This window comes from Chlorocebus sabaeus, chromosome 2 (assembly GCF_047675955.1).
Source record: "Chlorocebus sabaeus isolate Y175 chromosome 2, mChlSab1.0.hap1, whole genome shotgun sequence".
NCBI classification, from domain to species: Eukaryota; Metazoa; Chordata; class Mammalia; order Primates; family Cercopithecidae; genus Chlorocebus; species Chlorocebus sabaeus.
Window position 1 is genome coordinate 98868465 of NC_132905.1, and position 15287 is coordinate 98883751.

Below are 15287 nucleotides of genomic sequence, written 5' to 3' on the forward strand. Positions count from 1 at the left end.
GAGAAAGTATCTGTCCTCTGTTACCAGACCATGGACAGGGACAGGAAAGCAGCTTGCAAATCCTCTGGGGCTGGCTGGGCTCGGGCAGGGGCCCCATGTCACAGACAATCTCAGCCCTGCAGACAGCAGCTCTCGTTTTCCAGAGAGAAACAAAGTCCAGAGCGGTGGGGGTGAAAGGCGTACCGGGGCTGATCCTGTGTCAGGCCCTTGTGGTCTGGTGCTGCTGGAGCACTCTAGAGCGAGAGGGTGCCTGTCCCAAGAAGCAGGGATGGGGTGCCCTGTTTACTGCAGAAACACAGGCACACCCTGGTGTCTGTTAGAAGACAGCCGCTCACCTACACCCCAGTGTGCCCCTGGGAGATGCCCCCACCCCTCTGGGAGAGAGTGGGCACCTCAGCCAGGGGTCCAGGCCAGCCTGGGCAGGGGTGGCCAAAACCCATGCCAGCAGGACATCCCTGGCCTCTGGGGATACCATCGAAGCCTCAGGAAGGCCTGGACTCAGGGGAGCCCTCCACAGAGCTGGGAGGGAGCCCTGGGACCTCTCTGTTCCCGTTGGCAGCTCTGCAGCCTGCGGTCCTGGGTTCCTGTGTCCGCTGACCACATGCCACGATCGCAGCCTGCTGGAGAGAGGACCCTGGACGAGGTCTCTGCCCCCAGCACAAGGCCCAGTGAGTGATTTGCTCTTGGCTTGGCCTCAGACTTGGTGGCTGAGGCTTTAGGGAGGTCATGCTCCCTCTATGGGCCTCAGTCGACTGTATAAGACAGGGGAGCTGGAGTGAATCCCTGAGCCCCTCCTGGCAGCTCTGTTCTGGGGCTTCTGTGCCCCTGTAATGGATGGGCTGCCTTGGTCCCACCCCCCACCTTTGGTGGCTGCTGCTCCCCACCTGTTTCCACTGGACCCTTACACAGCTAGCCAGCCTGGGCCTCCCTGCCCTGGGCAGTGGGCCCATGGCCAAGCCCAGCCAGACTGACCCTCAGGACACTGCTGAAAGTGCCACCAGGAGGTATCTATGCATGGGTGTCTCCTTTCCAATGGGCACTGCTGCTGGTCAGGGTCAGCCAACCTCTGTGACCTGGTGCGCGGGGAGGGTTGGGGCTCCAGGCCTGCAGCCACAAGGCAGCGCCCGCCTCTGCTCAGGGTGGCACAGAGCTCTGGGATCCCTAGGACCCAGCCCGTGGACCCCAGGCTCCGGGACGCCATGCTGGGTCATGTTCCTCCTCCCCAGAAGCATCCTGGCTGCCCTGGGCCCAGTGAGAAGTGGCCAAGGACTCAGGCCAGGGGACAGCTGAGCCCAGTGGGCACTTGGGTCCACTCAGACAAGGCCCTGCCTGGGGGTGATGCCAGCGGCCAGGGCAGTGACCGTGCTGACCACTGGCTGCTCAGGCCGGGGGGCCCCATACTTCCCACTCAAGCTTCGGGGGGTGGGGTGGCATCCAGATTTAGACGAGGCAGGTGGGACCCAGAGGAGGCGCTGCAGCTGGGCACACGCCACTGACCCCTGCCGACGGGGCACCCGAGGGGCCTAGACCTTCCTGCAGCCCAAGGGAGGAAGCCCCAGGGTATCCTGAAGTCCTCAGGGGAAAGCCTGCTGACAAGCACCATTGCACCTGGAAAGTCAAGACACACGGCCTCGCCCTGGCTCTCCAGGGTGTGCACACGTGTGTGTGTGTGTGTGTGTGTGGTTTTAGGGACAAGCCCAAGCATTCTCAACAAGTACGTAGGCATTTGCTTTTATACGCTCACTTGTGTCAAGTAGGAATGAAACCTGTCATTGCAACGCTTTTATCAGGAGCTTTTACTGACTTCCCTCTCGGTGCCCTTTGAGAAAACTGGGTGTGTGTTGGTTTTCCTGGGGGCAGGTGTGCCCCACGGCCTTGTGTTTCTGAAGTCCAAGCTCAGGCACGGGAATTCCTGGGCTGGGCTGTACTTTGCCTGCCAGGGCCTCGTTTTGGAGTTGTCCTCTGCCTGTGAGTGAACTGGCCCGTAACCTTCTGTTCCAATTTCATATTTCGGGGCAGCAGGGGTTTCCTCCTGGCTGGTGTCTAGCCTGGCTGAACAGAGGCCTGTCCTGCAGGTCGTGTCTCTGAGGCCTTGGGGTTGTGGGTTTTCAGCAGCGTCACCCAAGCTGCAGCTGGTAGGGAGGGGGACGTGCTTGCCGGCCACCTCCCTGCCCCTGTCTCGTCCTTGGCAGGTGGTCCTCCAAGGTGGGACCCCACCCTGCCTGCCCTGCTGCTCCCCGACCTGGTGCCGCATAGAGGTCAAGACCCCTAACTTGTCCCCTCCCTGCACTGCAAACCTTGCTGGGGCCTCAGAGCCAGGCAGCCCAGGCCTGAGGGAGGCCTGTCTGAGAGCAAGGCTTCTGTGTGGCTTCTCAGGACTGACCAGGTGTCCTGTCCGTCCTTGTCCCTGCCCAGAACTGCCCCCTGGGTGGGGGTCCTGGGGTTCTTTGAGGCTGCTGCCCACTACTACCTGCTACTCCCGGGAGTCCCAGCACTGGTCTGGCCCTTGGATGTCCTGATGTTCGGGCCACTGTCCTGCTCCTGACATTCCAGGATGAGCCCAGTCCCTGTGCTCTCTGGGTTTGTGGGCCTCTGGCAAGGTTGTTCCCTTGAGTTTCTCACTAGACAGGCTCCTCCCATCCTACCGTGGGGTCTACTCGTGTCTCCTTGTCACTGTTTGACGAAACCCTGTTTGTGGGATTCCACGCCCTGGTGGGTGAGCGTGCAGCCGAGGTCAGCCCCCTGGGAACGGTGCACCGCAGCTGCGATATGCACACGTGAGGCACCCCCAGGCACGCAGGAAGGCTGGGAACAGACCCTGTGTCGCACTGAGGTGAGAGGTGCTTGGACACTCAGCCGATGCCCTCCAGAGCCTCTGTGAGGTCAGAGAGGAGCTGCACAGCTGGCGAGAGCATGGAAGGTGTCAGGAGTCATGCTCCCTGGGCTCCTCTTCCCCACAAAGCCGCTCAGAAGGTGGCCAGAAACACACTGGGAGGAAAACTTCTCATCTAAAATGTTTTTAATATAAATAGGAGAATACAAAATAGATGAACTAAACATTCAATTCCAGACAGTAGAAAAGAAAACCACGATAAGCCCAGAGCCCGAGGAAGCAGAGGGTTGTGCGATGGGAGATGAAAGCTGGGCTTGGCCTGGCAGACGGAGAACAGCCGCCGTGATAAACCCAAGGCCGAAAACTGTCCCCAGGGAGTGGCTCGCATGGCACCTGGGTGACCTGGCAGCTTTCTGACCTGGAGCCACCGTCCGGAATGTGATTCACCCTGTCTCTGCCCAGAGGATCCGTCCCAGGAGGGTCAGGAGCAGCCCTGGGGCCGGGTGACCATGGTGTCCCCTCTCTGCCTGGAGGATCCATCTCAGGAGGGTCAGAAGCAGCCCTGGGGCTGGGTGACCCTGGCATCCCCGGACCGTTCTCTGGAGCTGGCAGCCCGGGATAAGGCACGTGGCCTCTCTGTGTAGCACCTGTCCCTTGTGCAACACGGATGGTGGCAGGCTCTACACGGAGGAGGCTGGAGAGGCCTGAAGTGCCCGTGCTGCTGTGTACGTAGGACGGTGAGGCTTGGCCTGCACCCTGCGAGCAGAAGCTGAGCCCTGGGCCTGCGGGTTCCGTGGTGTGTGGGTGCAGTGCTCATCATCAGCCGTGACGGTCACACTGGCACTCGCTGTCTGTCACGCATTTGCGTCCACTGTCAGCGCGTCACAGTGGCGTTTGTGGTGAGGATGGGGCATTGCTGTTGGCCGGTGTCTGGGAGCACTGGCTGTTGGGCTGGTCCCCCCAGGCTCACTGCTGGTGACACCGTTCACATCCTTTCGTCCCGCGCCGGCCTTTGCTGTTTTCTCCACACGGGTGTTACGGACACTGGCCGAGAGGCGGAGCATCTGCCCTCCTGCAGCTCGGGCTGTGCCCTGGAGGAGCGAGGGCAACATGAGCTGAGCGCCTGGGGACTTGAGGCCTCTGTTGCACTTCCCCGGAGGCCGAGGTCCCTGGGGACCACTGACCCGCCCCCTCTGGGCCTTCACAGCGCTGCTGGTGCCGGAGGGCAGAGCTCAGAGCCGACTCTTGCCTCATCTGCCCTCTGTTCTGAGGAGAACCTTCTGGACTGGGCCACAGGGAGTCCAGCTGAGGGTCGGAGGGTAGTCAGGGCCCCAGCTGCCCCAAGGGGGCGCTTCTCAGAGCTTTTGGAAGACACCGGAGCCCAGGGGTCTGGATGGCCGTGGCTGAGAGGGCGTCACATGCACCATGTCAGGGCCAGCTGGGGTGGGAGCCTGAGGCCGGGGCGGGTGTCCGGGGTGCCCTCCACAGCTGTGCTGGGGCAAGTCTGGGGACATCACCTCCTCAGCCCTGTCCAGGAGTGTGGACCCCAGATACCAATTGTCCAGGGGCCTGGGGCATCCACAGGTCGCACGGTAGCGCTGAAAACAGGTCCCTTGCACCCAGGGCAGACCTCAGCACCATCGGAGACGTCGCTCCTGCCCTCCTTGCACTCGGCCCGAGAGCTAAAGCTTGCTCAGCTCAGCCCCAGGAGGAAGCAGAGCCACAGCCTCCAGTACGTTGGGGTGACCCTGTCGCTGAGGGTCCCCTGGCCCAAGGCCAACGTATGTCTTCCAGGGGAGGAGTGACCTCTGGAGCCCCCATCCCCAGCCTCAGCCGCAGGGGATCCGTGGGCCGGGAGCTGAAACTCAGCAGCTGCTGGGTGTGCAGGGAAAGTTGTTTAGATAAAATCCAAACAAGCACCTCATATATTACGGGATGCTGTAAAACAAACTTAGCCTTGTGCTAATATTTTGGTTTTGTTCCACTATCCACACCTAGAAGAATGTGAGCGCCATCCCAGCCCGGCCGTCAGTAACATTCCAGGAGCTTTAGGAGAGCGTCTCCCTTGCCAGTCAAGAGCCAGGCTCCACACACCTCAGTCCGGAAGGACCGCTCAGCCTTGGGCTAAAAAAGGGAAAAACCGCAAGCAGACAGCGTCCACAGCCGCGTCTCCAGGCCACGGCAGGCACCAGCAAGGCAGCTGTGAATGGGAAGGGCAGAGGCGGCCAGAAGCTCATGCCCTCACTGATGCTGGCCCTGGCTGTGCTTTCCAAAAATTATCCCACTCAGCTCCCTGAGTCCCACGGATCAGGCGTCCTTAGCCTGCTGTGCGGAGGGTAGGGGAGGCTGAGACACAGAAGGCCAGGCCCCCCAGGCATGGAGCACGGCCCACGACCAGGAGCCATGGAGTCACCCAGGCTGCACAGCTGGCGAGAGCAGCCCCAGATGTGGCGGAGCCTCTGGGTTCAAGGCCACAGTTCCTGCTGCACCCCCGACCCTGGGCCTGCCATGGAAGGTGTCAGGAGTCATGCTCCCTGGGCTCCTCTTCCCCACAAAGCAGCTCATGTATGCGTGTGTGTGTGTGTGTGTGTGCACGTTTCCCTGCCTGAGCACTGAGCACGCCTCCGCACAGGCATCTGCTGCCACCACCTCATGGTCTCCCAGCGGCCAATATGAGGAGGGCAGAGGCCACCGTCTCTGGCCCAGCAGGTTGAGGGCGCCATGACCCCTGAGGGGTGAGCAGAGCGGGGTCTGTGTGCCTCGTGGCCCCTGGGGAATGGGCAGAGCAGGGTCTGTGTACAGGGTTCCTTGCCGGGCACGTGGCCAGCACTGCAGGAGCCGGCATTGTGGCAGCCCGGAGGCCCTGACCCCATGTAGACGTTTTTGGTGCAGCCCTGCCCACGTGGTCTTAGGGTGACCGTGTGACCACAGCCCACGGCAGGCACAAGGGAGGCCACTTCCAGACCTAGGCGGTTAGACTGTGGCTTCTGGCACCTGGAGGAGACTTGGCAGCCTCGGGGTGCCACGTGGTCAGGGGCTGCGGCCTCCCCACAGCCCTGTGAGCCCTGTCCTGGACGTGGGACTGCCTGTGGCTGCCACCTGAGCCGCAGCCACCAGCCACGCTGCCCCAGAAATGGGGGAGCTAACACGTGGAGGCCTTTTTAAGCTGCTAAGTTTTGGGGTTATTTGCTACACAGCTATAGATGTCTGATACGCCGTGGGGTGTGCCCTGAATGTGGGGTCTGGTTGGCCCTAGGTTAGCATCAAGCTTTGGGCAGCCAGGGCACCAAAGCCCCCACCCCTGCCGACTGTGGCCGTGCACCTGCAGGACCAGTTCCACCGCTGTGTGGGCCTCGCCTCTGGACACGGGTCCCAGGACCCCGCCACTGAGGCTGGCCTGGCTCCGTGTCCTCCCACCCACTCCCGTTCAGTGCTGCCAGGCGCCGTGCCGTCTGCTGCCCACCAGGACCTGGCTTCTGGCAGGCCTGAGCCCCCTCCCCATCTCCCTTCCCCTCCCTGATGCCCCCTGGGCCCATGGGCCCAGGCTGCTGAGGGTGACTTCTTCACACCCAGACTCTGGGCTCCGGTTCCTCACCCCGTCCCTGGGACTTCCTCCTGGTCACACCGTCCTTCCAGCAGTGCTCCCAACACACATGGCCATTCCTGGGGAGTCTTCCAGGCAGCCCTGCCCACCATCTCCACCCACCTCCTTCCCACCTGCTCACCTCAAGGTCCTGTTCCCAGCATACGGCCCTGCTGCTGGCCTGGGAGGAGACCTGACGCCTCCAGGGCCACTGTTAGCCTCCCCGGGACACACTGCTGCCAGCCTCGCTTTGGAGTCTACCCCTGTCCTGTCCCCACCTGCCCCGTCCCCACCTGTCCTGTCCCCACCTTCCCCGTCCCCACCTGTCCTGTCCCCACCTGCACCATCCCCCCACCTGCACCATCCCCCCACCTGTCCTGATTCTGGTGAGCCTGTCAGGTGACAAACCCTGGCCGTCTCCTCCATGGGGCACCTGGTGAAGCTGAGGGAGGACTCTGGAGCTGGGACTCAGTTTCCCCTCCTAGGGGCCACGAACTGGTCTGGATGTTACAGTCATGGGGCTGCTGAGGGAGGACAGGTCGAGGGCACCATCTAGGGTGAGTCTTGGTCGGCTGGCAGAGGGCTGGCCCAGGGAGCCCCATCCCTCCCTGAGGGCCCCGCCTGCCCAGTACTGTGGCCCGTGGTCCGGGTTTGGCCTGCCCACCAGATCCAGTCCTTTGGCACCGTGTCCCTAGGGCCCTGGGCTGTGAGGAGGCGTGAAGGGGAAGGAAGGACGTTTGGGAGGGGGGGCTGTCACACATGGGAGCATCGCTGTTGGAGAAGGTTTCCTATAAATGCAGCTCTGTTCATGGATGTTCTAAATGGAACTGCCAGCTGGCTTTTGGTTTGTGAGTCTTCATTAAAGATTACGTTTCTGTTCAGTTATTTATTAGGTGTTTAGCCAATATTTCTAAATAGAGGACATGATGCTGAGACTGGGGCTACTGGCCATGGGTGTGTGAATGTGCATGTGCACGTGTGAGCACGCGTGTGAGCATGTGTGTGTCATGTGTGAGCACGTGTGTATGAGCATGTGTGTGTCATGTGTGAGTGCGTGAGTGCATATGTCGTGTGTGAGCGTGTGTGTGTGCACATGTATGCGTGTGAGCAGGTTGTGTGTGAGCAGGTGTGTGTGTGTGAGCAGGTGTGTGTGTGTGAGCAGGCGTGCGTGTGTGAGCGTGTCCACATGAAACAGAGCTTTCTTGTTCTTGAATTTCTGGGGCCCGAGGCGTCCGAATGCTCGAAGAACGATGACCGCAAAGCAGGATTCCGCAGCAAGTTGGTGCCCGTGGAAGCCGAGCATCAATGTGCTCTCAGGGAATTTTCCACGTTCTTCCGTCTCCCCGTTTAGGTGCCAGGTCCCAGCTTTCAGGGTGCGGCCGTCGGGTCTCTGCCGCCTGCTTTGTGGTGGGACTCCTGGGCGCCCACAGCCTCTGCCTGGCAGGCCAACCCAACAGAGCCTGTTTCATCAGATGGTGTTTCCAGGAGCCAAATAACAAACACACTTTCCGGAAACAGCCGGGAGGAGCAGCCATCTCCCAAGAGGGGAAGGAAAACGAGGCCGCTGCGGCCCCACTCCCCACGACCACCTGGGCCTGCAGCTGGCTTGTGCAAAGGCCCTGGAGCAGTGGCCAGTGGTGTCTGCACACCAGGGCCCAGCCCGTGGCCAGACCTGGGGCTGGTGGGTGTGGGCTGGAGCCTGGCTCAGCTTGGGGCTCTGCCATCCCCTCCTCTGGTGCCAGGCTGGTCTCCTGAGGCCCAGAGCAGGTAAAAACAGAGTATTTAATGACACCAGGAGCCATCAGCCTTCAACCACTGCCTCCATGGTTTGGGCACCCCAGCCAGCAGCTTGAGGGCCTGGCCCAGGCAGAGACTGGGGCAATGTGGGATGCCATGAGGGCTGCAGGCTCTGGTGGGGGCGAAGCTGCTGCCTGCCCAGAGGCCATGGCCTCTGCCTTGGGCACCTGCTCCCAGAACCCCCGGCTGCAGGGGAGCCTGCCTCCATCGCCCCTCAAGCCCGGGCCAGAGGCAGGGTGAGGGGGGAAACCTCCCAGAGGAAGATGCAGGCTGCAGGCAGCTGGAGGTCGTGGCCTGAGCTCTCTTGGGACTCGCGTAGGACATTGTGTAGAAAATCTGCTTTTTAAACTCGGTCCTGCTGTGGAGATGAAAGAAGGCTCTGTGCCTGCGGCGCTTTGCTGCCCATCGGAGTTGGGTGTTGGCTTTGCACGAGACCAGTGATTCTGGCAAGCTTGGTCTGTCAGCTGAGTCTGCAGCCCTTGCCGGCTCGGGCGAGCTGTGGAACAGGAGCCGAAGACAGCGTCCCAGCCCACCATCCGCTGGGGCCCCATGCTGGGAAAGACGCATGGGGGCAGCCACATGGGGTTCCCGGTGTGACCTGGGGACGCAGCGGCAAAGCAGCTGACACCATGGGCAGGTAGGTGCAGAGCCATTGAGGTGCCCAGCAGCAGCCTGACCTGAGCCTCCAGGCCCACCCGCCTCCTCTCCCAGCCTCCGTGGGGAAGGAAGAGACTTTCAGGGCCCTGGAGTCTGACCAAGGCCCCAGCTCCAGTGCAGGACCCCTTGGCCAAGATGCGGGGGAGAGAAAGGGTCCCCCTCTAAGGTCCTCGGGAGGCTGGGGAGGAGTTATGGGAGCCACTCAGTGGTGAGGTCTGTTCCACCTGCCCCTGCCTGCCCCCCTCACTGAACAAGGGCATCCAAGGGCGTATCAAAAAGATCCCAGAGTGGCTCTGGGGGAAGCAAGAAACAGACCCCACAAGGGGCTTCGCTGCCTCCCTGGCCTGCTCCAGGAGCCGCCGGCTGTGGGTCTGAGTGCCCGTGGGCAGGCCAGCCGCTGCCAGGCCCTCAACCTCCAGCCATCAGGCAGGGGTTGGCACAGCCTCCTCCAGGTCCCTGGGCTCCTTTCAGCTCTGTAACCTGGGAAAGAGCTCACAGGGCACGAGCTCAGCCCTGTCACCGCCAGGAGTCTCACTGTGTTTTTTGTCTGCATCTTCAGCTTTGCGGGTGCCCCGAGGATGAGGTGCTGCTGCTGGGTGTTTTTTTTAAAGCGCTTTGGAGAAGGCTGAGTAGCTGGTGCCAGGCCAGGCATCTCCAGCCCTGAGCGGGAGGGTCCCTTCTGGGCATGGCCCAGGAGCCTGGGGCTGGGGCTGGGGCTAGTCTGGGGGCTCTGCAGCCATCTGCACCCTGAGGACTGCTCTGGAGGCTGCCCTGGTCCCCTGTTCCCTGTGGCTGGAGGAAGGGGCTGAGGTGAGTCTTGAGCCCTCCCTGGGTGAGCAGATGACCCCATGTGGGAGAGGCCAGGCCCTGGTGTTTGCACTGCCTGGTCAAGGCTACCCTGGCTGGGCAGGTGCAGGTGCGTCTGGAGGCCGTTGTGAGACTCCCTGCCCAGGACTGGACACAGGCTGGACATGCTGCCCCTACAGACACAGCTCCCCAGGAACCTCATGCCCCTGGGAGGAAGATGGGGTGGGTGCCATGGGAGGAAGATGGGGTACTCTGGGAGGATAGTGGGTACCCCCGGAGGAAGGTGGGTGCCCCCAGAGGAAGGTGGGTGCCCTAGGAGGAAAGTAGGTGCCCTTGGAAGAAGGTGGATGCCCTGGGAGGAAGGCACCCGGGTGTCCCTGGAGGAAGATGGGTTCCCTGGGAGGAAGGCAGGGATGCTGGAGAGGAAGGTGGGTGCCCTGGGAGTTGTGGTGCCCCAGCAGGAGGGTGGGTGTCAAGGGTCAGAGTTGTTCAGAGCTGTGATTTGCTCAGCCTTGAGCAGCTGGGAACAGGAGGTGCTTGGCCCAATGCCAGCTCCATTCCTGCCCTCTGAGCTGGGGCCCTGAGTCTTGTTTCTGCTGCTGGGCTGAGCAGCGTGGCAGAGCAGGGGCCAGGCTGAGGCCTCAGGGCTGCCTCCATAGCAGGCAGGAGGGAGCCACTGTCCTGGTGCCCGCACACCCTGTCCCTGCAGCTCTGGGAGCTGGGCCACTGGCCGCTTCCTCCTCCCCTGGTGATGGGAGTTGCTCACATCAGCCCTGCAGGGGAGCAGCCAACGGGGGTGAGTGGCAGCAGCGTTCTGGCTGTGTGTGGGCCTCCTGCATCTCCCTCAGTGACAGGCTTGGTCCGAGGCAGCACACCCAGCTGTGCGGGCCAGGCCTTGGGCCCATCTCACGGCCAGGAGGAGGAGAACAGGCTGAAGTTGTCCCCTGAGAGGCCACACTGGACTGCAGCCTCCACAGTGGCCAGGGGTGTCGGGGGAGGCCCAGGCCTGTGTCGGACGATGCCACGTGGCTGCTCAGGTCCCACAGTCCTGCTGGTTCAGATGCCAATGCTGCGTGGACTCTGAAGCCTCGCTGGTCTGACGCCTGGCCCTCCCTCTACCCCACACAGGGCCACGAGTGCTGTGCTGTGGAGGCGTCCTCCAGGCAGTGGTGGTGGCAGTGGAGACAGCCTGACCTGCCTCCTGCACACCCTTGCTGTCCCCGCTACGTGGAGCTGTCCCTGCACCGGGCCGTGGGCTGGTGGCAGGGACAGCAGCCAGAATCTGGCCTGCCCCTCTGGACCTCCTGCGCCCCAGTCCCCATCTTGTGAGGGTGGGAGGGGTCCCCTAGCCAGGGCCCCGTCAGGCACCTTCCGGCCTACCTGGGACGGAGAGAGAGAGCACGAGCAGCAGAGGCTCGGCCGGGCTGAGCTCAACCTCTGACCCCGCAGGGAGTGATTTGGGGACTCCCCTGGCCTCAGTTTCCCTCATCTGAAACAGGAACCTGGAGCACATGTCCTTGGAGCCTCTGCCCACGCCACAGTCCTTGATCCACGCTCCAGAGGGCTTGGCAGGGAGCCTGGTGGGATGGTATGCCATCCCCTGGCCTTGGGCAGGGAGCCTGGTGGGATGGTGCCCTGTCCCCTCACCTTGGCAGGGAACCTGGTGGGATGGTGCCCCGTCCCCTTGCCTTGGGCTGGGAGCTTCGCAGGGGGAGCAGCTTCTGTGTGTCATGCCAGGAGCCTCTTGGAGAAGGCACTGTGTGCCACCCGCCTCTCCCGGGAGAACAGGGCTGGTAACACGGGCCTGGCTCCCTGAAGACAGTGGGGGAGGCATGGCCAGAGCTGCTTCCCAGGCCAGTTCCGCCTGCCTCTCGCCTGAGGCAAGCCCTGTGCAGAGCAATGGCTCACAAGACAGCAGCCCGGGGGGCCCTGCCGGTCTCAGAAGAGAAAAGGGGAATAGGAACCCTTCACTCTTTTCTCTCTGCCAGCCAGGGTTCTAGGGCTCTGGGGCTCCATGCGGGGTTGGGGGTCACACCTGTGTGGATCCCGGGAACCTGACAAAAGGCTGTGCGGCACCGTCTTGGCTGTGGGGCCAGTCCTGGGTACCCAGCACCTGGGTACTCAGCGGCTCCGCACAAGCGTCCCCCCGCAGGGTCAAGCAGAGCTGTGGTCGCTGCAAGGCTGCCTGGCACCCCAGCACCTCGGCCTTCACTGCCCACATGCGTCTGTTAGGACCCCCACCCCGGCCATGAGCTCGGGAGGCCGGTGCCCCTGGGCTGGGCACAGTGCTGGGCAGAGACTCATGGATCTGCTGAGTGGATGGACAGACGCAGCCCACAGGTGAGCAGTGGCCTCGCCAGTGCGGATCTATGTTCTTGCAAGGCTGCTTTAAATTGCTTTTTGATAAATTAATTTCCCACTGACTTGTTATATGTTCCAAAACACTGTCTTTTTTTTCACTCATGATTGAGCTTTCCATCGGCCGAGGCCCTCAGGCGTAGTGCGCACCTGCAGGCTGCTGTCTTCACCGCACGTGCTCCCCACCCATGCAACGTGGAGAGGCCACTGCGAGGGTCGTCCCTACTCAAGGAAAAGGACTGGGCTGGAGGCCAGAGCCCTGAGTTAGAGCTCCACGTTGGCCGTGGCTATGCCATCTTCTTCTGGGTAGGGTGTTGGCCACTTCTCAGGGCACCCGGCTGGAGCCTCGTTCACTGTGAAGTGACCACAGGTGCCCGAAGAGGAGGCACCTGCTCCTTCAGACCCCTCTGCTCACCAGGTACTGGGCACCTCTCCGGAGCTGGAGCTCTCAGTCAGCAGATGCCTGGCGGCCAGGGACGGTCAGGTCTCAGAGCAGAGCTGGAAGGGAGACGGTGTCAGACAGACACCACGTGGCTCTGCAGGACCCGGGGCGGGGACCTCCAGGAGGGAGGATTGGGCCATGTTTGTGGCAGGTGGCCGGGAGGATGCCCTGGGGACCTCACAGCTGTTGTTGCACCCCTGAAACTCACTCTGCTGAGTCCTTAGGGAGTCCATGCTGCACAGGTGTTGGGGCCACCGTGCAGTGCTGTCAGAGTCACTGTGTACAGTTTAGCTCAGTGCTTTGCTTTGAGATCAGCCAGGCAGGAATATTTACACCACAGTAGCTGGCAAACACTGCACACGGGCAGCCGGGCATTGGATGGGCACCCTGGCGCTGCAGATTTCACTGGCCAGACCCACACCCCCAATTCCACAGGAGACCCAAGAGGGACGGTGCTCATGGTCCTGTCCTGGTGGGCTCTCAGTCCATTCCTGGGTCATGGGGGTGCCCCACACAGGCTGCTCCACAGGGACCCCACCCTGGGTGCCATGCTGGCATCTCCCCCAAGTTCCTGTGTGATGGGCATTAACGCAGCGAGGACAACACCTCCCAGGCACCCATGCTGGGCGTGGAGCATGGATGGGAAGCTGCAGCGTGGCTGCGGGCCCTGACGGCTGCTCGTTTCGTGGGCCAGCCCCGCCCATCCCCACCTGCGGAGTCAGGGAGCTGCTGCTGCCGCAGAGGACGAGTGATTGGAGGCACCTGTGTTTCCAAAACCAAAGCAATACGCAGCTGGATCTCCTCTGGGACCTGAGGATCTTTGGATGAGAAAGGCCCAGGCTTTCCTCTGCTGTCTCCTTTTTCCGAAAGTTCTTGGCTAGTGGATCGGTTGTGTGAAATTTTTTCCAGGCCAGGATGATTTCCAGTTATTTTACGACATTTGCAAACTGTTCAATAGCAAATAAATCTTTGCTGTGATGTTTTCCAAGGAATTTCTTGTCTCCAAGCAGCCCTAACTGTTTTCTTGCAATGCCGTGAAGAGAACGGGGGGCCTCGGGACGCCCTGTCTGCAGCATGAGGAGGGCCGGGGACACGTCCGGCTTGCCCAGGCCTTAATCCTGCGGGAGGCCTGTGCTCCAGGCTGGCAGCAGGCTCCTGGCTCAGGGCTCTGTGACCTGGATGTTGCAGAAATGTGTGCCCCATGACAAGCACCTTTGGGAACCGGAGCTCAGATGCAGCCGCACCACAGCGCGCCTGTGAGGCAAAGTCAGGATGGCGTGGGGCCGACAGCCGGGTGCTGGCTCCAGCCCTGCCCGCCGGGCCCCTCCTCTCACCCCCGCGAGATTAACATGGGCTCGTTAGCTGGTCTGTCAGCGCTGTGGCTGCGTGTCCTTCCCATGCTGGCCGGCGACTGTACCCCTGGCCCACCCGGTCTGTGGATAGAGACCCTTAGGAGACTGATGGTCCAACAAATACAAAGCAGCATGCAGACCTCACTGGCTTAAAACATTTGTAGACAAGCCAACAGTCATTTTACAGTTTTCTCCGTGAAAAACAGTGGGTGTTAATTTCATGTTTGTGCCCATAAAGGGCTGATTCTGGAGATCTTCCCCAAACAAAGGGGCTTCCTGCTCCACCAGTGAGTTCTGCTTAAAAAAAAAAAAAAAAAAACACTTACAAATTCATTCTCAGGAGATGCCCTCCCAGTTTGCGTGAACATCCGTCCACACTGTCAGCTCACACGTGCCGGGCAGTGAGTCGCTTGTGTGCCTCTCAGGGGCAGAAACAAGGCCCAGAGGCCCGCGGGCGCCACTACACAGTGTTAGGGGCCCTGGCCAGGGCACCAGGGCGAGGAACAAATGAGTCATGTCCGCAGGTGACACCATCACCAACCGGAAATGTCCGCGAGCGTTCATCAGAAAAACACGAGGATGGATGCGTCTCATGTGTGATGCCTTCTTACCAAACTCGCAAAACCGTCCTCTTCCCCACACCACAGACGGCGTCCAGCTGGGAAATATGAGAAGAGCTCTGGCCTGTGCACCAGGCGGGCAAGTGCCCCAGAGACACATTCCCTTTCTCATCCCTGGAACTGTGAATAGGAAGGCGATGAGCCGCTGTTCCCTGGATGGCAAATGCAATTAAATTAAGGATTTTAAAATAAGGAGATTTCCCTGGGTTACCTGGGAGGGCCCTAACCACCATCACCAGCATCCTACAAGGGGAAGGCAGAGGGATCCGGCTGACTCAGAGCTGAGACATAGCAGGGAGAGGGGAAGACTCCACCCTGAAGGGCTGAGTGATGTGGCCACAAGCCAAGGAGCTCGGACAGCCGCCAGGAGCTGGGGGAGGCAGGAAGGACACGTCCTGTGGCCTCCAGGGGCATGTGGCCAGCACCTTGACTTTGACCCAGTGACACTGGTTTGGACTCTGGTCTCAGGACTGTGAGAGAATGAGCTCCTGTCACAGCAGCTGCAGGAAGCCTGGAGGCCCTGCATGCTCTCACGGACTCTTCCTCCCTGTGGGGAAGGCCTTGGAGTGACCCGTGGCCCTGCAGTTGGATTGGTCTTCTGACACCATTTGCTTTTCCTTCTATCCCCAGGAACAACAGAACTGACCAGGCAGGGCCATCCTCTGTGCCGTTTCCCTTCCCCAGAGCCTCCTAGCCATGTCCACGCCAGCCTCTCCAGCCTGCAACGCCTGTCCCATGTCTGCAGGGCCATGTCCCTTCCCTGGCGCCTCCTGCCCACACCAGCGTCTCCAGCCTGGAACACCTGTCCCATGTCTGCAGGGCCCTATTCCTTCCCTGG

The 15287-nt window shown here is 61.5% G+C and overlaps 1 protein-coding gene across 3 annotated transcripts in view; it reads left to right on the forward strand.

Annotated features, from left to right (window-relative positions):
- The window catches only part of SLX9 (SLX9 ribosome biogenesis factor), a 52672-nt gene extending 45371 nt beyond the window's left edge, over positions 1–7301 (forward strand). For all 3 annotated transcript variants that reach the window (XM_073011147.1, XM_007970177.3, XM_073011152.1), the window contains one exon: positions 560–7301. The gene's annotated coding sequence lies outside the window, so the exon portion shown is untranslated. The remainder of the gene's footprint in view (positions 1–559) is intronic.
- Positions 7302–15287: the final 7986 nt, after the last annotated feature.